The following is a 25,281-nucleotide window of genomic DNA, read 5'->3' as shown; positions in this document are numbered from 1 at the left end:
GTGACCGGGAAGGGAGGAGAAGACATCCTGGTTCTGCTCCACGAGTTCCAGGGCCATCTGTCGTTGATGTGGGGACAGATTTGGACCCAGCTGAACCTCTTCTCGCGCCGGTTCCTGGGTCTCTGTGGGGGGTAGAGAGCTAAACAGCGCCTCTCTGGCGTGCCACTTCTTTAAAAGGTTAACATGATAAATCTGCTCAGTCTTCCTCTTATCTGGTTGCCTCACCTTGTAGTTTACTTCTCCCATGCGTTCAATGACCTCATATGGTCCTTGCCAGGTTGCCAGGAATTTGCACTCAACGGTTGGCACCAGGACCAGCACTCTGTCCCCCGGCTTAAACTCCCTGGGCTGAGCAGATCTGTTGTAGGAGGCTTGCTGTTGCCGCTGACTGGCCTCCATGTGTTCCCGCATCATGGGATAGATGGCCTTCATTCTCTCCCTCATAGCCCCTACATGGTCGATCAGTGTCCGCTGTTGGCATGGCTGCTCCTCCCAGGCCTCCTTGGCGATGTCGAGCAGTCCTCTGGGTCTGTAGGAAAGCAAGAGCTCAAAGGGTGAAAAACCAGTAGAAGACTGAGGTACCTCTCTCACCGCAAACAATATGTATGGTAACAGCTGATCCCAGTTGCGCCCATCTTCCCCTACCGCTTTCCGCAGCATGGATTTTAGTGTTTTGTTAAAACGTTCGACTAGGCCATCTGTCTGGGGGTGGTAGACCGAGGTTCTCAGCTGTTTGATTTTCAGTAAAGCACAGAGTTCTTTCATCACCCTGGACATGAATGGAGTCCCTTGGTCCGTCAATATCTCTTTTGGGATTCCCAGACTAGTTGAGAGACGGAACAGCTCCTTGGCGATTTGTCTGGATGTAGCCTTCCTCAGCGGAATGGCCTCCGGGTACCGGGACGCATAGTCCAGAATGACCAGAATGTATTGATGTCCCCTGGCACTTTTCGGTAAGGGCCCGACTATGTCTAATCCAATCCTCTCAAAAGGAGTTTCGATAATGGGCAAGGGAATGAGCGGGTTTCTATATGTGGGCTTTGGCGCAACCTGCTGACACTCAGGGCAACTACGGCAGTAGTTCTCTATCTCTTTGTGTACTCCTGGCCAAAAGAAACGTTGCATGATTCGTTCCTTAGTCTTCTCTACCCCCAAGTGGGCCCCTAGCGGGTGTGTGTGGGCTAGGTTGAGTACTGTGGCCCGATAGGGCTGTGGCACGAGGAGCTGTTCATGCACTTCCTCATTTTTCTTGACTATCTGATATACTAACCCCCGGTTTACTGCGAAATGGGGGTAAGTAGGGGTTGTCTTATCACCTAACACTACACCTTCTAATACCTGCACATTTCTTAAGGCATTTGCAAGAGTAGGATCTTGTAATTGAGCCGTACCATACTGGCCTGTGAGAGGGGGAAGCTCTTGGGTGCCTGGGACGTCTTCTTCACTGGAGAACGGAGCACTTTCCTGGGCTGCGTTCTCTTCTCCCGTATCCGGACCAGTCTCGGTGTCGGTCTGGGCACCTGCCATCCCTATCAGAGCCCGGGCGGGAGTGAGTAACTCAGAGGATTGCACCGGAGCCTTCCCAGGATGAGTCTTGCCTCTCCGTTTCCGAGGTACTCGGGTTATCCTCTCCTGAGACTCTCTCCAGAGTGGGTAAAAGGCTGGGCAGTCTCGTCCAATTAGGACAGGGACGGGGAGGGAATCAACCACCCCCGCCGTCGTGTGTATGGTTCCCCGTGTGCTGGTCATTGTAAGTTCAGTAATGGGGTATTCTCTGGTGTCCCCATGGACACAGGAAACTGGGAGGACTTTCCCCGGGGTCAGACACGTTGGGCCCACCAAATCCTTACGCACCAGGGTGGCCCGGCTACCAGAATCCAGTAAGGCCTCCACATCATGGTGATTCACAGTTACCGGGCAGGTGGGGGGGTCGATCTGGGCCGCCATCTACGACTCCCAAGAGCGAGGCAACCCGGTGTGTGGGTGCTGAGCTGGAGGACTCCGCAGTGGGCATAGGTTCATCGGCTGGTTTCCCACACTGCCAGGAGATATGTCCCATCTCCCCACACCGGTAACACTGTCGAAGTTTCCCCCCTCCTGGTGTACTCTTCTTGGACCCGCCTGGTTTCTGGCTCCCCCTGGAGCCGGGATAAGTCCTGACGTGGCTGGGTTCGAGACCTTGGGGTCCTTTGGACGGGTCCTTCCCATTTGTGGTGGGGCCGCACTCCTGGGGTCTTTTCGGGAAGCATTCAGCATCTCCGCTGTGGCCTGGTACTTTTCCACAGCTTCCACGGTCAGATCAGCCGTGGTCAAGGCCTGTTGACTGATGAACCGTTTTTGCCTCATAAGGCAGGGCGCGTAGGTAACGATCCACCACAACGGCCTCCACCACCGCCGCTGCTGTATTCCTCTGCGGATCCAGCCATTTCCTTGCGATTCGGACAAGTTCATGCATCTGCGCCCGAGGAGGTTGGTCTGGTTGGAAGGTCCAGCTGTGAAAGCGCTGGGCCATACCAAACTTTGTGAGTCCATATCTGCTGAGGATCTCAGACTTCAGGGCATCATAGTCAGTAACCTGGTCAGGGCCCAGGTCCCGGACAGCATTCAGCGATTCCCGGTTAGGAAGGGGGCTAACAGACCAACCCACTGTTGCTTGGGCCAGGCTTCCCTAGTGGCCGTGGCCTCAAATGCATGCAGGTATGCCTCAATGTCATCGGTAGCTCCCATCTTAGATATAAAGTCACTTGCCTTTATTGGGCGGGTATTTTGGACAACCATCTGTCTCTGCAACTGCAATTCCTCTGCCTTCAGAAGGTTGGCTTTCTTTTGCTCCTCCAAGAGAGCCACGTTTGCTTGCATCTGGGCGTGCTGGCCAGCAACAAGGGCTTTCAATATGTCCTCCATTTCAGTCGGGCGGGGAGCCTACGGCCAACTTGGAAAACTGGGTGATCAAACCTTCGATATCCTCCTCTGACATGCACTATTAACGCTTGAGCGTGCCCGTATTCTCCACCATCTGTGATGCCACGAGAGGCTACCGCTTCCAGCGGGGTTGCCCAAGTAGTGCAAGGAGTCCAGGTTCAACCAAAACAAGGATTTTTATTAAAGGTCTTCGGCAACTAACGAAATTATAACACAATTCTCTTCTTCCCCGAGCCCACCCTCCAGACCGTGTCTCTCCCCTTCCAAAACAACTCCAGCCTATCAGCCCCTGATTGGTTTCAGCTGCGTGGGAAGATTGGCCACAGAGGGTTGGAGTTCCCGACCATACCAGCAGATGGAGCCATAGCTGTCTGGGTTTGCAGCCACCTCAGGGGGATGTAACGTCCCTCCAGGACACAGCCTCTCGTGACATCTCGTGCTTCTACACCTGCATTACTAGCTGTTTGGGGTTTTAGGCTGGGTTTCTGTACAGCACTTCGAGATATTAGCTGATGTAAGAAGGGCTATATAAAATAAAATTGATTGATTGATTGATTGATTGACATCACAGTACCATTCAGAATGTCTGTCTAGTCACATCCTGCCTGTCTGAGTACCATTCAGTGTGTCTACAGTCACATCCTGCCTGTTTGAGTACCATTCAGTCAGTCTTTCTAGTCACATCCTGCCTGTCTGAGTACCATTCAGTGTGTCTGTCTAGTCACATCCTGCCTGTCGGAGTACCATTCAGTCAGTCTGTCTAGTCACATCCTGTCTGAGTACCATTCAGTGTGTCTGTCTAGTCACATCCTGCCTGTCTGAGTACCATTCAGTCAGTCTGTCTAGTCACATCCTGCCTGTCTGAGTACCATTCAGTCTGTCTGTCTAGTCACATCCTCCCTGTCTGAGTACCATTCAGTCTGTCTGTCTAGTCACATCCTGCCTGTCTGAGTACCATTCAGAATGTCTGTCTAGTCACATCCTGCCTGTCTGAGTACCATTCAGTCTGTCTAGTCACAACCTGTCTGAGTACCATTCAGTGTGTCTGTCTATAGTCACATCCTGCCTGTCTGAGTACCATTCAGTCTGTCTGTCTAGTCACATCCTGCCTGTCTGAGTACCATTCAGTCAGTCTGTCTAGTCACATCCTGCCTGTCTGAGTACCATTCAGTCAGTCTGTCTAGTCACATCCTGCCTGTCTGAGTACCATTCAGAATGTCTGTCTAGTCACATCCTGCCTGTCTGAGTACCATTCAGTCTGTCTAGTCACAACCTGTCTGAGTACCATTCAGTGTGTCTGTCTATAGTCACATCCTGCCTGTCTGAGTACCATTCAGTCAGTCTGTCTAGTCACATCCTGCCTGTCTGAGTACCATTCAGTCAGTCTGTCTAGTCACATCCTGCCTGTCTGAGTACCATTCAGTATGTCTGTCTAGTCACATCCTGCCTGTCTGAGTACCATTCAGAATGTCTGTCTAGTCACATCCTGCCTGTCTGAGTACCATTCAGTGTGTCTACAGTCACATCCTGCCTGTTTGAGTACCATTCAGTCTGTCTGTCTAGTCACATCCTGCCTGTCTGAGTGCCATTCAGTCAGTATGTCTAGTCACATCCTGCCTGTCTGAGTGTCATTCAGTCAGTGTGTCTAGTCACATCCTGCCAGTCTGAGTACCATTGTCAGTCTGTCTAGTCACATCCTGCCAGTCTGAGTACCATTCAGTCAGTCTGTCTAGTCACATCCTGCCTGTCTGAGTACCATTCAGTCTGTCTGTCTAGTCACATCCTGCCTGTCTGAGTACCATTCAGTCTGTCTGTCTAGTCACATCCTGCCTGTCTGAGTACCATTCAGTCTGTCTGTCTAGTCACATCCTGCCTGTCTGAGTACCATTCAGTCTGTCTGTCTAGTCACATCCTGCCTGTCTGAGTACCATTCAGTCTGTCTGTCTAGTCACATCCTGCCAGTCTGAGTACCATTCAGTCAGTCTGTCTAGTCACATCCTGCCTGTCTGAGTACCATTCAGTCTGTCTGTCTAGTCACATCCTGCCTGTCTGAGTACCATTCAGTCTGTCTGTCTAGTCACATCCTGCCTGTCTGAGTACCATTCAGTCTGTCTGTCTAGTCACATCCTGCCTGTCTGAGTACCATTCAGTCTGTCTGTCTAGTCACATCCTGCCTGGCTATAGGAGGATGAAGGCTTTTAGTGACTCCTCTTCTGTTGCTCTGTAGAGTGGAGCTGCTGCTCTATTGACTGATGCACACAGGAATCCCTCACTTGTTCCCGCTGAGTTGTTACTATTCAAAGTGTCACAGTTGTTTGCAGGTGGTGAAGATGGCCCAGGACATCACTGGGACCGTGCTCCCACCCATCCAGGACATCACTGGGACCGTGCTCCCACCCATCCAGGACATCCCTGGGACCGTGCTCCCACCCATCCAGGACATCACTGGGACCGTGCTCCCACCCATCCAGGACATCCCTGGGACCGTGCTCCCACCCATCCAGGACATCACTGGGACCGTGCTCCCACCCATCCAGGACATCACTGGGACCGTGCTCCCACCCATCCAGGACATCCCTGGGACCGTGCTCCCACCCATCCAGGACATCACTGGGACCGTGCTCCCACCCATCCAGGACATCACTGGGACCGTGCTCCCACCCATCCAGGACATCACTGGGACCGTGCTCCCACCCATCCAGGACATCCCTGGGACCATGCTCCCACCCATCCAGGACATCACTGGGACCGTGCTCCCACCCATCCAGGACATCCCTGGGACCGTGCTCCCACCCATCCAGGACATCCCTGGGACCGTGCTCCCACCCATCCAGGACATCACTGGGACCGTGCTCCCACCCATCCAGGACATCCCTGGGACCGTGCTCCCACCCATCCAGGACATCACTGGGACCGTGCTCCCACCCATCCAGGACATCACTGGGACCGTGCTCCTACCCACCCAGTACATCACTGGGACCGTGCTCCCACCCATCCAGGACATCACTGGGACCGTGCTCCCACCCATCCAGGACATCACTGGGACCGTGCTCCTACCCACCCAGTACATCACTGGGACCGTGCTCCCACCCATCCAGGACATCACTGGGACCGTGCTCCCACCCATCCAGGACATCACTGGGACCGTGCTCCCACCCATCCAGGACATCACTGGGACCGTGCTCCCACCCATCCAGGACATCACTGGGACCGTGCTCCCACCCATCCAGGACATCACTGGGACCGTGCTCCCACCCATCCAGGACATCACTGGGACTGTGCTCCCACCCATCCAGGACATCACTGGGACCGTGCTCCCACCCATCCAGGACATCACTGGGACCGTGCTCCCACCCATCCAGGACATTTTACAGTTTTACATTTTTGGTCATTATATGGGTGAGAAAGAAATCTATTTAATCCATTTTGAATTCAGGCTATAACACAACAAAATGTGGAATAAGTGACGGGGTATGAATACTTTCTGAAGGCACTGTATGTCCACAACAATGTCTAAACCACATCAGGTGACCACGTTTGAGGTCTGAGAAAAATAGAAGAAATTTAGATTTTTGTGTGTAGTCCCTTTTTAATGCAAGTCCACACCAACATGAGACCGTTGTTTGGTTAGAAATGTTTCTGTTGTGCTCATGGGATTGCAGAGTTGGCTAAACAAATGGCCGCTGGATTGATGTAAATAGTCATGATATCATTCTGCCAGCTAGGCATAGGCTGCTTGTTAGTTAACATTGAGAATGTTTTTGGGAAGAAGGTTATCATTAGCGTCATCGCTAACGACTACGCAAAGTGTAGACGTTCCTGGGCATTACACATACAGACAGGGACATTCCTGGGCATTACACATACAGACAGGGACATACCTGGGTATTACACATACAGACAGGGACATTCCTGGGTATTACACATGCAGACAGGGACATACCTGGGTATTACACATGCAGACAGGGACATACCTGGGTATTACACATGCAGACAGGGACATACCTGGGTATTACACATACAGACAGGGACATACAGTGGGGAAAAAAAGTATTTAGTCAGCCACCAATTGTGCAAGTTCTCCCACTTAAAAAGATGAGAGAGGCCTGTAATTTTCATCATAGGTACACGTCAACTATGACAGACAAAATGAGGGAAAAAAATCCAGAAAATCACATTGTAGGATTTTTAATGAATTTATTTGCAAATTATGATGGAAAATAAGTATTTGGTCAATAACAAAAGTTTCTCAATACTTTGTTATATGCCCTTTGTTGGCAATGACACAGGTCAAACGTTTTCTGTAAGTCTTCACAAGGTTTTCACACACTGTTGCTGGTATTTTGGCCACTCCTTCGTTGCCTGGGCGGTGTGTTTGGGATCATTGTCATGCTGAAAGACCCAGCCACGTTTCATCTTCAATGCCCTTACTGATGGAAGGAGGTTTTCACTCAAAATCTCACGATACATGGCCCCATTCATTCTTTCCTTTACACGGATCAGTTGTCCTGGTCCCTTTGCAGAAAAACAGCCCCAAAGCATGATGTTTCCACCCCCATGCTTCACAGTAGGTATGGTGTTCTTTGGATGCAACTCAGCATTCTTTATCCTCCAAACACGACGAGTTGAGTTTTTACCAAAAAGTTATATTTTGGTTTCATCTGACCATATGACATTCTACCAATCCTCTTCTGGATCATCCAAATGCACTCTAGCAAACTTCAGACGGGCCTGGACATGTACTGGCTTAAGCAGGGGGACACGTCTTGCACTGCAGAATTTGAGTCCCTGGCGGCATAGTGTGTTACTGATGGTAGGCTTTGTTACTTTGGTCCCAGCTCTCTGCAGGTCATTCACTAGGTCCCCCCCGTGTGGTTCTGGGATTTTGCTCACCGTTCTTGTGATCATTTTGACCCCCACGGGGTGAGATCTTGCGTGGAGCCCCAGATCAAGGGAGATTATCAGTGGTCTTGTATGTCTTCCATTTCCTAATAATTGCTCCCACAGTTGATTTCTTCAAACCAAGCTGCTTACCTATTGCAGATTCAGTCTTCCCCAGCCTGGTGCAGGTCTACAATTTTGTTTCTGGTGTCCTTTGACAGCTCTTTGGTCTTGGCCATAGTGGAGGTTGGAGTGTGACTGTTTGAGGTTGTGGACAGGTGTCTTTTATACTGATAACAAGTTCAAACAGGTGCCATTAATACAGGTAACGAGTGGAGGACAGAGGAGCCTCTTAAAGAAGAAGTTACAGGTCTGTGAGAGACAGAAATCTTGCTTGTTTGTAGGTGACCAAATACTTATTTTCCACCATAATTTGCAAATAAATTCATTAAAAATCCTACAATGTGATTTTCTGGAAAAAAAATTCTCAATTTGTCTGTCATAGTTGACGTGTACCTATGATGAAAATTACAGGCCTCTCTCATCTTTTTAAGTGGGAGAACTTGCACAATTGGTGGCTGACTAAATACTTTTTTTCCCCACTGTACCTGGGTATTACATACAGACAGGGACATTCCTGGGCATTACACATACAGACAGGGACATACCTGGGTATTACACATGCAGACAGGGACATTCCTGTGCCGTCTCAGAAAGTTGCAGGGAAATATGAATCACTGATGCATTTTGTTCATATCTTATGATTTAACTTGGACAAATTAATGCATTTTCTAATAAGTTCAATAGATTTAGTTGATTCTTAAGTTCAATAAATGTTTGAATATTGTTGAATTCCATTTAAATGTCTGGATTCCGTATTTTATAGGGCCCTGAGTATTCTATTATACAGTGAACAGTGCCTATATAACTAAAGGTTCAACAAATCAATAAAAAACAGTTTGAGGTTCATTCAATATTTGTGTTGAGTAAAAGTTTGAATATCAGTGACAGGTTTTTTGCGTAGCACATACTAATAACGTTTAGAAAATGGGAACAAGTGTCCGGGGACGAACAGGACGCTAGGCCTCTCTGAATTTTACGCTGTGGTATCGTGATACTACTCAGTATCATGATACTACTCAGTATCGTGATACTTGGCCTGGGATCGTTAGTAAAACATTTGTATTGTGACAACACTACTGACAACACTACTACACACACCCACAAATTGTAATATTTTATACTTGTAGTGTTGTAAAATGTATAGTGTAAATTTTACAGGCCGCCCTCTTGGCCGCAGAGACAATATCTTCCTGTTTTAAAGCACATTTCCAGCAATTTTACACATTTTGTCATGGGGCAACAAAAAAAAACTGTTTTAAAGCTAATAATAATATATTGTATGATGTATTGTTTTATTTATGATGTAGGATATTGTTTTTATTCCTGTATGGACCCCAGGAAGAGTCGCTACCAAGCTAATGGAGATCCGAATAAAATGCTAAATACCAACTCTAAACACACAGTGGTCCTCAGTTTAGTTGAGTAGTGAACTCTAAACACAGTGAGACACAGAACCCTTTGAAGAATAGAAGCGTTTGAAGTTGAGCTCTGAATAAAACAGAGAGGGGTTAGGGTTGGAGGGCTGTATGAAACAGGAGGCGCTGCTTGGTTAAATGTGGGATTCTCATCTCTAGTCTAGTTTCCCCTCTGTCCCTGGCACCACACCAACACCCACTCCTCAGGGAGAGAGGGAGAGAGGGGGAGAGCTGGGCTGGGCAGAGGGGGATGAAAGCTCCTGAACAGCGGACGGAAGGAGAGAGGAGGAGTGGACCCGGCAGGTCACCCCATCCATCCTTTTATTCTGTTCTCCCTGGTGTCCTCTCCTCCATCTCCTCCCTCTGTTCCTGGCCGGTAGGTGCTTTGTTCTCTCTCCGATCTGGCAGTCACACCACAGCCTCCTCCTCTGCTCTGTTCTGCCCGCTAGACTCCTCACCACACTCTGCTGGCCTGGCGCCCCACCTGTTCCCTTCCGCTGGCACCTGAGTGGGCACAGCCTCTTGGTAAGGAGGCAGAGAGAGGGTCTTTCTCACCAGGGCCGGGTCGGTTGCCAGGCTGCAAGGACCAACCCAGAGCACAGAGAGAGCCAGCCAAGAGGACAGTGGACAGGACACTCTGTAGGGGTCGTCTCGCTATTCAGGTATTTCCAAAGGAATGAGGGATACATTTGATATTGAAAAGGGGGGGGGGAATCTGTGAAAATGTTGTCGGTTTAAAGCTGAAATCTGCATAAGGTGAAACAGCTCCACTGTTCGCCCCCAGCACATTGGTTATTGGTTTTGTTGATGAAATGGAGGAGAAGAGCATCCAGCATCGTGGTAAAAAGAATCACATTACATACTGTCCTGTCTGTTCAATCACATTCCATACTGTTCAATCACATTACATACTGTTCAATCACATTACATACTGTTCTCTGTTCAATCACACTACATACTGTTCTGTCTGTTCAATCACACTACATACTGTTCAATCACATTACATACTGTTCAATCACATTACATACTGTTCTCTGTTCAATCACATTACATACTGTTCAATCACATTACATACTGTTCAATCACATTACATACTGTTCTCTGTTCAATCACACTACATACTGTTCTGTCTGTTCAATCACACTACATACTGTTCAATCACATTACATACTGTTCAATCACATTACATACTGTTCTGTCTGTTCAATCACATTACATACTGTTCAATCACATTACATACTGTTCTCTGTTCAATCACACTACATACTGTTCTGTCTGTTCAATCACACTACATACTGTTCAATCACATTACATACTGTTCTCTGTTCAATCACATTACATACTGTTCTGTCTGTTCAATCACATTACATACTGTTCAATCACATTACATACTGTTCTCTGTTCAATCACACTACATACTGTTCTGTCTGTTCAATCACACTACATACTGTTCAATCACATTACATACTGTTCTCTGTTCAATCACATTACATACTGTTCTGTCTGTTCAATCACATTACATACTGTTCTGTCTGTTTAATCACACTACATACTGTTCTGTCTGTTCAATCACATTACATACTGTTCTGTCTGTTCAATCACATTACATACTGTTCAATCACATTACATACTGTTCTGTCTGTTCAATCACATTACATACTGTTCAATCACACTACATACTGTTCTGTCTGTTCAATCACACTACATACTGTTCAATCACATTACATACTGTTCAATCACATTACATACTGTTCTCTGTTCAATCACACTACACACTGTTCTGTCTGTTCAATCACACTACATACTGTTCAATCACATTACATACTGTTCAATCACATTACATACTGTTCTGTCTGTTCAATCACATTACATACTGTTCTGTCTGTTCAATCACATTACATACTGTTCTGTCTGTTCAATCACACTACATACTGTTCTGTCTGTTCAATCACATTACATACTGTTCTGTCTGTTCAATCACATTACATACTGTTCTGTCTGTTTAATCACACTACATACTGTTCTGTCTGTTCAATCACACTACATACTGTTCAATCACATTACATACTGTTCAATCACACTACATACTGTTCTGTCTGTTCAATCACATTACATACTGTTCTGTCTGTTCAATCACATTACATACTGTTCAATCACACTACATACTGTTCTGTCTGTTCAATCACACTACATACTGTTCAATCACATTACATACTGTTCAATCACATTACATACTGTTCTGTCTGTTTAATCACACTACATACTGTTCTGTCTGTTCAATCACATTACATACTGTTCTGTCTGTTCAATCACACTACATACTGTTCTGTCTGTTCAATCACATTACATACTGTTCTGTCTGTTCAATCACATTACATACTGTTCTGTCTGTTCAATCACACTACATACTGTTCAATCACATTACATACTGTTCTGTCTGTTTAATCACACTACATACTGTTCTGTCTGTTCAATCACACTACATACTGTTCAATCACATTACATACTGTTCAATCACACTACATACTGTTCTGTCTGTTCAATCACATTACATACTGTTCAATCACACTACATACTGTTCTGTCTGTTCAATCACATTACATACTGTTCTGTCTGTTCAATCACACTACATACTGTTCTGTCTGTTCAATCACATTACATACTGTTCAATCACACTACATACTGTTCTGTCTGTTCAATCACATTACATACTGTTCTGTCTGTTCAATCACACTACATACTGTTCTGTCTGTTCAATCACATTACATACTGTTCTGTCTGTTCAATCACACTACATACTGTTCTGTCTGTTCAATCACATTACATACTGTTCTGTCTGTTCAATCACATTACATACTGTTCTGTCTGTTCAATCACACTACATACTGTTCTGTCTGTTCAATCACATTACATACTGTTCAATCACATTACATACTGTTCAATCACACTACATACTGTTCTGTCTGTTCAATCACATTACATACTGTTCAATCACACTACATACTGTTCTGTCTGTTCAATCACATTACATACTGTTCAATCACACTACATAATGTTCTGTCTGTTCAATCACATTACATACTGTTCTGTCTGTTCAATCACACTACATACTGTTCAATCACATTACATACTGTTCTGTCTGTTCAATCACACTACATACTGTTCAATCACATTACATACTGTTCTGTCTGTTCAATCACACTACATACTGTTCAATCACATTACATACTGTTCTGTCTGTTCAATCACATTACATACTGTTCTGTCTGTTCAATCACACTACATACTGTTCTGTCTGTTCAATCACATTACATACTGTTCTGTCTGTTCAATCACATTACATACTGTTCTGTCTGTTCAATCACACTACATACTGTTCTGTCTGTTCAATCACACTACATACTGTTCTGTCTGTTCAATCACACTACATACTGTTCAATCACATTACATACTGTTCAATCACACTACATACTGTTCTGTCTGTTCAATCACATTACATACTGTTCTGTCTGTTCAATCACACTACATACTGTTCTGTCTGTTCAATCACACTACATACTGTTCTGTCTGTTCAATCACATTACATACTGTTCAATCACATTACATACTGTTCTGTCTGTTCAATCACACTACATACTGTTCTGTCTGTTCAATCACATTACATACTGTTCAATCACATTACATACTGTTCAATCACATTACATACTGTTCTGTCTGTTCAATCACACTACATACTGTCCTGTCTGTTCAATCACACTACATACTGTTCTGTCTGTTCAATCACATTACATACTGTTCTGTCTGTTCAATCACATTACATACTGTCCTGTCTGTTCAATCACATTACATACTGTTCTGTCTGTTCAATCACATTACATACTGTTCAATCACATTACATACTGTTCTGTCTGTTCAATCACATTACATACTGTCCTGTCTGTTCAATCACACTACATACTGTTCTGTCTGTTCAATCACATTACATACTGTTCTGTCGTGTTGATGTCCGAGGGAAAATAGTGTTTGTTGTTTGAACTAACTTTTTTATTGTAATATCTAATAATAATATTAACGTACGTGGCAGTTTCACCAAGTACGGATTCCAGCTTTAAGGCTGTGTTAATAAAAAACGGTGGATTAATGCCTGGGGTTTGGGGTTATGAGGGATTAATGCCTGGGCTTTGGGCTATGAGGGATTAATGCCTGGGTTTTGGGCTATGAGGGATTAATGCCAGGGTTTTGGGTTATGAGTGATTAATGCCAGGGTTTTGGGCTTTGAGGGATTAATGCCAGGGTTTTGGGCTATGAGGGATTAATGCCAGGGTTTTGGGCTATGAGGGATTAATGCCTGGGTTTTGGGTTATGAGGGATTAATGCCTGGGCTTTTGGGCTATGAGGGATTAATGCCTGGGTTTTGGGCTATGAGGGATTAATGCCAGGGTTTTGGGCTATGAGGGATTAATGCCTGGGCTTTGGGTTATGAGGGATTAATGCCTGGGCTTTGGGTTATGAGGGATTAATGCCTGGGTTTTGGGTTATGAGGGATTAATGCCAGGGTTTTGGGCTATGAGGGATTAATGCCTGGGCTTTGGGTTATGAGGGATTAATGCCTGGGTTTTGGGTTATGAGGGATTAATGCCTGGGTTTTGGGTTATGAGGGATTAATGCCTGGGTTTTGGGTTATGAGGGATTAATGCCTGGGTTTTGGGTTATGAGGGATTAATGCCTGGGTTTTGGGTTATGAGGGATTAATGCCTGGGTTTTGGGTTATGGGGGATTAATGCCTGGGTTTTGGGCTATGAGGGATTAATGCCAGGGTTTTGGGCTATGAGGGATTAATGCCAGGGTTTTGGGCAATGAGGGATTAATGCCTGGGTTTTGGGCTATGAGGGATTAATGCCTGGGTTTTGGGTTATGAGGGATTAATGCCTGGGTTTTGGGTTATGAGGGATTAATGCCTGGGTTTTGGGTTATGAGGGATTAATGCCTGGGTTTTGGGTTATGAGGGATTAATGCCTGGGTTTTGGGTTATGAGGATTAATGCCTGGGTTTTGGGTTATGAGGGATTAATGCCTGGGTTTTGGGTTATGAGGGATTAATGCCTGGGTTTTGGGTTATGGGGGATTAATGCCTGGGTTTTGGGCTATGAGGGATTAATGCCAGGGTTTTGGGCTATGAGGGATTAATGCCAGGGTTTTGGGCAATGAGGGATTAATGCCTGGGTTTTGGTTTATGAGGGATTAATGCCTGGGTTTTGGGCAATGAGGGATTAATGCCTGGGTTTTGGTTTATGAGGGATTAATGCCTGGGTTTTGGGCTATGAGGGATTAATGCCTGGGTTTTGGGCTATGAGGGATTAATGCCTGGGTTTTGGGCTATGAGGGATTAATGCCTGGGTTTTGGGCTATGAGGGATTAATGCCTGGGTTTTGGGTTATGAGGGATTAATGCCTGGGTTTTGGGTTATGAGGGATTAATGCCTGGGTTTTGGGTTATGAGGGATTAATGCCTGGGTTTGGGGTTATGAGGGATTAATGCCTGGGCTTTGGGCTATGAGGGATTAATGCCTGGGTTTTGGGCTATGAGGGATTAATGCCTGGGTTTGGGGTTATGAGGGATTAATGCCTGGGCTTTGGGCTATGAGGGATTAATGCCTGGGTTTTGGGTTATGAGGGATTAATGCCAGGGTTTTGGGCTATGAGGGATTAATGCCTGGGCTTTGGGTTATGAGGGATTAATGCCTGGGCTTTGGGTTATGAGGGATTAATGCCTGGGTTTTGGGTTATGAGGGATTAATGCCAGGGTTTTGGGCTATGAGGGATTAATGCCTGGGCTTTGGGTTATGAGGGATTAATGCCTGGGTTTTGGGTTATGAGGGATTAATGCCTGGGTTTTGGGTTATGAGGGATTAATGCCTGGGTTTTGGGTTATGAGGGATTAATGCCTGGGTTTTGGGGTTATGAGGGATTAATGCCTGGGTTTTGGGTTATGAGGATTAATGCCTGGGTTTTTGGGTTATGGGGGATTAATGCCTGGGTTTTGGGCTATGAGGGATTAATGCCAGGGTTTTGGGCTATGAGGGATTAATGCCAGGGTTTTGGGCAATGAGGATTAATGCCTGGGTTTTGGGCTATGAGGGATTAATGCCTGGGTTTTGGGTTATGAGGATTAATGCCTGGGTTTTGGGTTATGAGGGATTAATGCCTGGGTTTTGGGTTATGAGGGATTAATGCCTGGGTTTTGGGTTATGAGGGATTAATGCCTGGGTTTTGGGTTATGAGGGATTAATGCCTGGGTTTTGGGTTATGAGGATTAATGCCTGGGTTTTGGGTTATGAGGGATTAATGCCTGGGTTTTGGGTTATGGGGGATTAATGCCTGGGTTTTGGGCTATGAGGGATTAATGCCAGGGTTTTGGGCTATGAGGGATTAATGCCAGGGTTTTGGGCAATGAGGGATTAATGCCTGGGTTTTGGTTTATGAGGGATTAATGCCTGGGTTTTGGGCAATGAGGGATTAATGCCTGGGTTTTGGTTTATGAGGGATTAATGCCTGGGTTTTGGGCTATGAGGGATTAATGCCTGGGTTTTGGGCTATGAGGGATTAATGCCTGGGTTTTGGGCTATGAGGGATTAATGCCTGGGTTTTGGGCTATGAGGGATTAATGCCAGGGTTTTGGGCTATGAGGGATTAATGCCAGGGTTTTGGGCTATGAGGGATTAATGCCAGGGTTTTGGGCTATGAGGGATTAATGCCAGGGTTTTGGGCTATGAGGGATTAATGCCTGGGTTTTGGGCTATGAGGGATTAATGCCAGGGTTTTGGGCTATGAGGGATTAATGCCTGGGTTTTGGGCTATGAGGGATTAATGCCAGGGTTTTGGGCTATGAGGGATTAATGCCAGGGTTTTGGGCTTTGAGGGATTAATGCCTGGGTTTTGGGCTTTGAGGGATTAATGCCTGGGTTTTGGGCTATGAGGGATTAATGCCAGGGTTTTGGGCTATGAGGGATTAATGCCAGGGTTTTGGGTTATGAGGGATTAATGCCTGGGTTTTGGGCTATGAGGGATTAATGCCAGGGTTTTGGGCTATGAGGGATTAATGCCAGGGTTTTGGGCTTTGAGGGATTAATGCCTGGGTTTTGGGCTTTGAGGGATTAATGCCTGGGTTTTGGGCTATGAGGGATTAATGCCAGGGTTTTGGGCTATGAGGGATTAATGCCAGGGTTTTGGGCTATGAGGGATTAATGCCAGGGTTTTGGGCTTTGAGGGATTAATGCCTGGGTTTTGGGCTTTGAGGGATTAATGCCTGGGGTTTGGGCTATGAGGGATTAATGCCAGGGTTTTGGGCTATGAGGGATTAATGCCAGGGTTTTGGGCTATGAGGGATTAATGCCTGGGTTTTGGGCTATGAGGGATTAATGCCAGGGTTTTGGGCTATGAGGGATTAATGCCTGGGTTTTGGGCTATGAGGGATTAATGCCAGGGTTTTGGGCTATGAGGGATTAATGCCTGGGTTTTGGGGTTATGAGGGATTAATGCCTGGGTTTGGGGTTATGAGGGATTAATGCCAGGGTTTTGGGCTATGAGGGATTAATGCCTGGGTTTTGGGCTATGAGGGATTAATGCCAGGGTTTTGGGCTATGAGGGATTAATGCCAGGGTTTTGGCCCCCAGTGTCCGGTCTGGAGCGTGAAGTCACAATCTCTGGTGGTCTGCTAATGCGCAGCAACCGGGCGGTGCCAAAATCCCTGGTCTGCCCTAGAAAGCCGACATAAATGACAATCACCAGAACAACCAAACAAAAACATGTAGGTGGCCGTTTTGACCTCTAACATGAGTTATTATTATCAAGTTCCATCCCCACTGGGAATTATTTTAAAGTTCACTACAAATTGAGATATTTTACTAAATAGTGATCCATTCTGACTACACTAGCTACATCTGTCATCACACAGGACCATGTGTTGCCACAGACCAATCACTGGCCGGCAGGCTACGAGGAGGCTCCGGGTTGACTCACTCTCAGGCAGGATGAAAACGACTACATCAACCATGATCCTTTGCTAGTTTCGGCCACTTTCACCATGATCCTTTGCTAGTTTCAGCCACTTTCACCATGATCCTTAGGGATTTTTTTGTGCCATTCAGCCCCATTCAGCAATATGACGTGCTTCAAATTCAAATACTTCCGAATTCATGCACCATCGGGAGTTTTCCATAGGAATACGTGGATGACGTCAGTGCTATCACTATCTACTGGTTTAATGTTTATGGTTTTGGGCTAGGGGGGTTTTCTGCCTGGGTTTTGGGCTGTGATTGTTTTCTGCCTGGGTTTTGGGCTAGGGGGGTTTTCTGCCTGGGTTTTGGGCTAGGGGGGTTTTCTGCCTGGGTTTTGGGCTAGGGGGGTTTTCTGCCTGGGTTTTGGGCTAGGGGGGTTTTCTGCCTGGGTTTTGGGCTAGGGGGTTTCTGCCTGGGTTTTGGGCTGTGATTGTTTTCTGCCTGGGTTTTGGGCTAGGGGGTTTTCTGCCTGGGTTTTGGGCTAGGGGGTTTTCTGCCTGGGTTTTGGGCTAGGGGGGTTTTCTGCCTGGGTTTTGGGCTAGGGGTTTTCTGCCTGGGTTTTGGGCTAGGGGGTTTTCTGCCTGGGTTTTGGGCTAGGGGGGTTTTCTGCCTGGGTTTTGGGCTAGGGGGGTTTTCTGCCTGGGTTTTGGGTTGTGGTGGTTTTATGCCTGGGTTTTGGGTTGTGGTGGTTTTATGCCTGGGTTTTGGGCTAGGGGGGTTTTATGCCTGGGTTTTGGGCTTGGGTGGTGCCTGGGTTTTGGGCTAGGGGGGTGCCTGGGTTTTGGGCTAGGGGGTGCCTGGGTTTTGGGTTGTATACTCATCCATGGGTTTCCCAAAGACCAAGTCAAACTTAATGGCATAATCTGTGTCACTGGAAACTCCTGTGAGGCTTTTGGAAAGTGGATCAAAGTGATGGAAGCTGCAGGTTCCTGGCAGAGTTCTTCTGATCATATCTTTCACTTAGTTATTTTCGCAGTTTCCATGTCCTGATTCCTTTAATTTCTTCTGTGCCAAATTCATACACTTGTCTTGCCGTAAGAATTACATTTTCCAGAGGTTGTTGGAGGATTGTTCTTGCTGTAAGAATGATATTTTCCAGAGGTCATTGGAGGCTTGTTCTTGCTGTAAGAATGATATTTTCCAGAGGTCGTTGGAGGATTGTTCTTGCTGTAAGAATGATATTTTCCAGAGGTTGTTGGAGGCTTGTTCTTGCTGTAAGAATGATATTTTCCAGAGGTCGTTGGAGGATTGTTCTTGCTGTAAGAATGATATTTTCCAGAGGTCGTTGGAGGCTTGTTCTTGCTGTAAAAATGATATTTTCCAGAGGTCGTTGGAGGCTTGTTCTTGCTGTAAGAATGATATTTTCCAGAGGTGGTTGGAGGATTGTTCTTGCTGTAAGAATGATATTTTCCAGAGGTGGTTGGAGGCTTGTTCTTGCTTTAAGACGTTTTATTGTTCCTCCTATCCCATCACATGGTGATTTTGGCTTGTGGTATAGAAAGACCAGAGGCACTTCATTCCAAAATCACTCTCATGGTGGCACAACTTGATGACATCGTTACAATTCTTGTACTGTCCAGCACAGCAGCACTGAAATAGTGGACATTTGTAATGGTTCTATTCATTCACATCCATCACTGAAGTAGTGAACATTTGTAATGGTTCTATTCATTCACATCCATCACTGAAATAGTGAACATTTGTAATGGTTCTATTCATTCACATCCATCACTGAAATAGTGAACATTTGTAACGGGCCTAGCTATTCATTTCCACTTTGTTCTCCACATAGTCCATAACCATAGTAGTCATGGCCTTGCAGACCAACTGACATCGAGTCAGGTCGTCAGAAACCAAACGGTGAATCTTCATTGATCTGGTCATTTAACCTGTACTATAGTGCAGCTGGGTGTAGGGTACACGATTGCTGCCCAGCTAGCACACTTTGTTTCCTTGGAAGTTGTGGGAATGTATGTTTTTGGTTTCACATTGGTTTTGGGAACGAAGTCGTACGTTTCCTGACCGGTAAAACTTCTGAGAACAGAAGTGAAGATTTAGCCTGTTCTGAGAACATTTATTTTTAGGTTGCAGTGAGGTTTTGGGAACATTTTATTCTGGTTCCTTGAACGTTTCCGGGAGGTTTTATTAACGCTCTGAGAATGAAAATTATAGGTAATTTGGAGGTTTTTAAATAACTTCCTAAAAACGTATATGATAACATATGATTTTACATTTTACAAATTTAGCCGACGCTCTTATCCAGAGAGACTTACAGTAGTGAGTGCATACATTTTCATACTTTTTTCGTACTGGTGTCCCGTGGTAATAAAACCCACGATGCAAGTGCCATGCTCTACCAACTGAGCGACACGGGACTAAATAACTTAAGTAACGTTCAGATAACTTTCTAAGAATGTTTGCTTGTGGTTTTTATGGATAGTTTTCCTAACGTTCTGAGAATGGAATGTACACTGAGTGTACAAAACATTAGGAACACTTTCCTAATATTGAGTTGCACCCTCTTTTGCTCTCAGAACAGCCTCAATTTGTAGGAGCATGGACTCTACAAGGTGTCAAAAGCGTTCCACAGGGATGCTGGCCCATGTTGACTCCAATGCAGTTGTGTCAAGTTGGCTGGATTTCCTTTGGGTGCTGGACCATTCTTGATACACATGGGAAACTGTTGAGCGGAAAAAACCCAGCAGAGTTGCAGTTCTTAACACACTCAAACTGGTGCGCCTGGCACCTACAACCGTACCCCGTTCAAAGGCACTTAAATCTTTTGTCTTGCCCATTCAACCTCTGAATGGCACACATGCACAATCCATGTATCAAGGCTTAAAAATCCTTCTTTAACTTGTCTCCCCCCCTTCATCTATACTGATTGAAGAGGATTTAACAGGTAACATCAATAAGGGATCATAGCTTTCACCTGGATTCACCTGGTCAGTCTGTCGTGGAAAGAGCAGGTGTTCCTAATGTTTTGTACATTCAGTGTATATGTTTTTAAATAACATTCTTAGAACATTCTCTGAGCATTACTAAAGTTTTCTTGTGTTTTTAATGGAAAGTTTTCTTAACGTTCTTGGAACAACTTGAGAACATGACTTTAAATCAAATAAAATCAAATAAAATTTTATTGGTCACATGCGCCGAATACAACAGGTGCAGACATTACAGTGAAATGCTTACTTACAGCCCTTAACCAACAGTGCATTTATTTTTAACAAAAAAAGTAAAAATAAAACAACAACAAAAAAAGTGTTGAGAAAAAAAGAGCAGAAGTAAAATAAAATAACAGTAGGGAGGCTATATATACAGGGGGGTACCGGTGCAGAGTCAATGTGCAGGGGCACCGGCTAGTTGAGGTAGTTGAGGAAACCGGTAGGAAACATTATGCTGAAGCACTGAAGCCACACACTCAATGGACGGGGGAAATAGATAGTTATATATTGCAATATTATTTTTGGACAATATTAAATCGATACTTTGACTCCAAGTATCGATTTGTACAAATGTATTTATATTTTTGCTAGGTAGCGTTAGCTAGCGCTAGTCAGCTGTACCTGCGCCAAAACGCAGGTATTTTTCATCCTATAACTTATTCTCCATCTTCTTTTTAAATAGTGAGTGTTTTCAGCACTTTCCATGACTGATCAAAACTAATTTTCTCATGCCGTCTCTTGTCTCTGGTATAATATTTTATAAATGGTTTAAGACATGAGGAATCCAAATAAATGGTCAAATGCCACTCACGGACCCCCCTCACCCCTCCCCAAGCCCACCCCAATGGCCAGTATACAGTATCAGTTCTCTGTCTGACCAGTAGTAGCTGTGGCTTGGAGTATTGCTTCTTCATCCTTTGTAATGTATTCCCTGAGAATCTGGTGATGTTCTTTTTCCCCGGTTCAGATAAATTAGTCATTGAAGTTCTTAGGTTTATGGCCCATCATACAACCTGATATAACCAGGTTCTTACCACTAGATGGTGTTGTTTCTGCTAAACCAGATCACTCTTTTAACCAGTTAGAGGTTGCCAATAACTACACATTCAATACAAATTAATGGTTGAGATTTGGAATGAGAAAGGGCTAACCATCCTATCAGAATGGACCAATCAAGAGGTTCATTGGCCACAGCTGAAGTTGGGTACTACCTAGGTAGAAGGATATGTTCAGGGGGTTTTGTCCTCAGGAGATGGGGGCAGAGCATAGGGCTATGATGCAGGCATCAACAAGGAACACGAGTTGGATGGAGGTTGCTGCTCTAGAGTTCAACATTGGTTGAGAATAGGGCTGGGAATTACCAGGGACCTCACCATATTTTCACCATACTTAGGTGCCGATACTATATGTATCACGATTCTCACGATTCAATACTGTGATGTTCTTCTGATTCCATGGTCCAAATGTATTGCGTCACCATACTGTATGTCTGCTGCAGAGGGACGAGAGAGAGCCATGAGAAAACCAGTTCTGATCAGTCATGGAAATAAAAGTGCTGAAAACAAATTGACTCCCTATTTAAAAAGAAGCTGGAGAACAAGCTATGAAGGAAAAATACTGGAGTTGTGGTGCAGGTAAAGCCAACTAGGCCAAAAATAATATTGTGATATTGTCAAAGGAATACGATTAATCGTCAAAAATGATATCCCAAAGTGTAACTGTATTGATTGTTTTTACCCCATTACTGCTAGTACTGCCTGTATTGATATTTACCCCGTTACTGCTAGTACTGCCTGTATTGATGTTTACCCCATTACTGCTAGTACAGCCTGTATTGATGTTTACCCCATTACTGCTAGTACTGCCTGTATTGATGTTTACCCCATTACTGCTAGTACAGCCTGTATTGATGTTTACCCCATTACTGCTAGTACTGCCTGTATTGATATTGTTTACCCCATTACTGCTAGTACTGCCTGTATTGATATTGTTTACCCCATTACTGCTAGTACTACCTGTATTGTTGTTTACCCCATTACTGCTAGTACAGCCTGTATTGATATTGTTTACCCCATTACTGCTAGTACTGCCTGTATTGATGTTGTTTACCCCATTACTGCTAGTACTGCCTGTATTGATATTGTTTACCCCATTACTACTCTCTGCAGCACTCCACCAATCAGGCCTTTATGGTAGAGTGGCCAGACGGAAGCCACTCCTCAGTAAAAGGCACATGACAGCCCTCTTGGAGTTTGCCAAAAGGCACCTAAAGGACTCTCAGACCATGAGAAACAAGATTCTCTGGTCTGATGAAACCAAGATTGAACTCTTTGGCCTGAATGCCAAGCGTCACGTCAGGAGGAAACCTGGCACCATCCCTACGGTGAAGCATGGTGGTGGCAGCATCATGCTGTGGGGATGTTTTTCAGTGGCAGGAACTAGGAGACTAGTCAGGATCGAGGGAAAGATGAACGGAGCAAAGTACAGAGAGATCCTTGATGAAAACCTGCTCCAGAGCACTCAGGACCTCAGACTGGGGCGAAGGTTCACCTTCCAACAGGACAACGACCCTAAGCACAAAGGCAAGACAATGCAGGAGTGGTTTTGGGACAAGTCTCTGAATGTCCTTGAGTGGCCCAGCCAGAGCATGGACTTGAACCCGATCTAACATCTCTGGAGAAACCTGAAAATAGCTGTGCAGCAATGCTCCCCATCTAACCTGACAGAGCTTGAGAGGATCTGCAGAGAAGAATGGGAGAAACTCCCCAAATACAGGTGTGCCAAGCTTGTAGCGTCATACCCAAGAAGACTCGATGCAGTAATCGCTGCCAAAGGTGCTTCAACAAAGTACTGAGTAAAGAGTCTGAATACTTATGTAAATGTATTATTTCAGGTTTTTATTTGTAATAAATTAACAAACATTTCTAAAACCTGTTTTTGCTTTGTCATTATGGGGTATTGTGTGTAGATTGATGAGGGGGAAAAAAACAATTTAATACATTTTAGAATAAGGCTGTAACGAAACAAAATGTGGAAAAAGTCAAGAGGTCTGAATACTTTCCGAAGGCTCTGTAAAATTCACAACTAAACGTTGAATATTTTCCTAGTATGGCGTGGGTAAAGGAAACATGCTAACAAATGATGTCATTCATTTTGACTATCGAAATTGGACCTGATAAAGTTAATGTCAGATTAAACCATCTGTCGAAATCTGCTGTAATTGCAGTTGTGACTTGTTTGTAGTTTTTCAAAACATCTTTTATCTAGAGAGGAAAAAATGTCAATAACCAGATATTGTGAGAGTGTGATTTGAAGGAGTCAGGCGCAGGAGGAAAATCGCAGAATACAGAGTTTATTCCGTAGGACACAGTTACGCTGGATAGCGTCAACAGCACAGGGTGTAATACAGGCGCACTGGAACACAATACGGGGAGAAATAACCCCGGCAATACAAAGTTCGGATAGCTCAACCGAGCTACTAATCCTCACAATGAACAATCACCCACAACGACAAGGGGGCCAGAGGGAACACTTATACACAGACTAATGAGGGGACCAGGTGTGTGTAATTGACAAGACAAGACAAATGGAATGATGAGATATGGAGCGGCAGTGGCTAGTAAGCCGGTGACGACGAACGCTGAAGCCTGCCCGAACGCTGAAGCCTGCCCGAACGCTGAAGCCTGCCCGAACGCTGAAGCCTGCCCGAACGCTGAAGCCTGCCCGAACGCTGAAGCCTGCCCGAACGCTGAAGCCTGCCCGAACGCCGACGCCTGCCCGAACGCCGAAGCCTGCCCGAACGCCGAAGCCTGCCCGAACGCCGAAGCCTGCCCGAACGCCGAAGCCTGCCCGAACGCTGAAGCCTGCCCGAACGCTGAAGCCTGCCCAAACATGGAGGGGAGGCAGCCCAGCACCGTTCCTCCGGACCGTACTCCTCCCACTCCATGAGGTACTGAAGGCCCGACGCCTCAAATCCAGGATGGAACGGACAGAGTACGCCGGGGCCCCCTCGATGTCCAGAGGTGAAGGGACCTCCCGCACCTCAGACTCCTGGAGCGGACCAGCTACCACCGGCCTGAGGAGAGACACATGAAACGAGGGGTTAATACTGTAATGAGGGGGAAGTAATAACCTATAGGTGACCTCGTTGATTCTCCTCAGGTCTTTGAACGGCCCCACAAACCACGGACTCAGCTTCCGGCAGGGCAGGCGGAGGGGCAGATTACGGTTCGAGAGCCAGACACAATCCCCCGGTACGAAGACCGGGGCCTCACTGCGGTGGTGGTCAGCGTTGGCCTTCTGACGACACACAGCGCGTTGGAGGTGAACGTGGGCAGTGTCCCACGTCTCCTCCGCGTGCCGAAACCAGTCATCCACCGCAGGAGCCTCGGTCTGGCTCTGGTGCCACGGTGCCAGAACCGGTTGGTAACCTAAAACACATTGGAATGGCGTTAGGTTAGTAGAGGAGTGACGGAGAAAGTTCTGGGCATATTCTGCCCATGGCAAGAACACTGACCACTCCCCCGGCCGGTCCTGGCAGTAGGACCGCAGGAACCTACCCACATCATGATTCACCCGTTCCACCTGCCCATTAGACTCGGGGTGGAACCCAGAGGTCAGGCTGACCGAGACCCCCAGTCGTTACATGAACGCCTTCCAGACCCTGGACGTAAACTGGGGACCCCGGTCAGACACTATATCCTCTGGTTCCCCGTAGTGCCAGAAGACGTGAGTAAACAGGACGTCCGCAGTTTGCAGGCCTTTGAAAAGCAGTCCACAACGACCAGGATGGTGGTGTTACCTTGGGAGAGGGGAAGATCAGTCAGGAAATCATCACTTAGGTGAGACCATGGTCGTTGTGGAACTGGTAAAGGTTGTAACTTACCCGCTGGGAGGTGCCTAGGTGCCTTACTCTGGGCGCACACTGAGCAGGAGGAGAC

The sequence above is a fragment of the Coregonus clupeaformis genome, chromosome 18, assembly GCF_020615455.1.
Source record: "Coregonus clupeaformis isolate EN_2021a chromosome 18, ASM2061545v1, whole genome shotgun sequence".
Lineage (NCBI taxonomy): Eukaryota > Metazoa > Chordata > Actinopteri > Salmoniformes > Salmonidae > Coregonus > Coregonus clupeaformis.
This window is presented reverse-complemented; position numbering follows the sequence as displayed.